Here is a 1,567-nt window from a genome sequence, read left to right on the forward strand (position 1 = left end):
GAGGAGGAGGAGGAGGAGGAGGAGAAGAAAAAGAAGAAGAAGAAGAAGAAGAAGAATAAGAAGAAGAAGAAGAAGAAGAAGAAGAAGAAGAAGAACAACAACAACAACAACAACAACAACAACAACAACAACAACAACAACAACAACAACAACAAATGGACGAAGAGTAGGGAAAGAAACAATATGAACCATCTAATAATTTGACTTCTTAAAAAAATATAAGTCTCAGTTTTTTAAACAACTGTGGCAGATTACAAATAATGGTGAAGAAACTGGCCCGTATTACCACATTTAACTCATATTAATAATTTAGTTTAACTCAACCGTTATAAAAGTTTGTCTGAAGTCTTGACGAGTCCGTTAATTAAGGAGGAGCATGATCATAAGAAAAGACGTGCAGTGAAACAGATGAAAGTGAAAGCCTAATGGCTATTACGTTTTACATCTGGAGTGTCTAACGCTTTGGTGCAGCTAGTGACAGATAGGAAGATATTCTTGGTACGATTCTGATGGGCACTGAACTTTTTGCCTTCTTCCTAGATCGTTTTCTCTAGGTCGGCCCAGACAACTTTGTCTGCTATCGAAATTACATAGTATATCAGAAGAGAAATGCTGTTCAGCTGGCAATAATAGTAGTAGTCGATATATTATTATACAAAGCAGACAATACTGTTTTATACATTTTTGATGTTCATGCCATGTTTATTGACCTTGTCTCACGTAAGGAACTGAGCCAAAGTCTGTCTGGAAATTCTGATTGCAGGGGGCAACAAGGAACTGATTACTGTTCTGTATTCAGTTGAATTTATTTGTGTCGACTTAGGTTTTCCATGTATGTCTTTTCTGCTATGCATTTTGCTTTCAGTTCTATTATGCAACGTATTTTATTTTATTTTTTAGGATGACGTTTAGGGTACGTGCTGTTGTGTTATGAGAGTTTCTCAGGATTCTGGTGGTGTCAGTATAAGCTTTCCATGCTTGCTTTCGCTGCTATGACTTTCACTTTCATTATAATCCTGCAAAGAACATTCATTTTTAGGATGACGTTTAAGGTATTAGATATTTTGACATGAGAGCTTCTCAGGATGTTCTGCATTCTGTTTGATAAACGTGTGTCCATTTCCGTTTCACATGTATGCCTTCGCTGCTATGACTTTCACTTTCATTTCGATCCTGCAAAATACATTTTTTAAAGTTAACTTTTAGTTTAGGGTACTATGTTTTGGCCTGTAAGTTGTTTCTCAGGAACAGCAGCTCAAGGGTTAAAGAAACAGTTCTGTCTAGGAGAAATTGACTCTCCGGAGCGTGGCTCATTACGTCATTATCCTAAAAATAGAGGTGATCCACTGACCTTGTTTTCTTCGATCGCCTGAGATGCTGGCGGTTTGCCCCCCTCGGTGCGGGTGCGAAGGGTATCAGGTTCGATTACTCGGGGGGTCTCAGGGCCTGGTCTGGGATATCTGACCCGGCTAGACAGACTTTTCTCATTTGGTCTGGTCAGCTGCTGTGTGGAAAAGGTGGGGGGGGTTCTATAACGTTTTGATCTTTACATAGATAGAGAGGGGGG

This window comes from Aplysia californica, unplaced genomic scaffold (genome assembly GCF_000002075.1).
Source record: "Aplysia californica isolate F4 #8 unplaced genomic scaffold, AplCal3.0 scaffold00432, whole genome shotgun sequence".
Taxonomy (NCBI): domain Eukaryota; kingdom Metazoa; phylum Mollusca; class Gastropoda; order Aplysiida; family Aplysiidae; genus Aplysia; species Aplysia californica.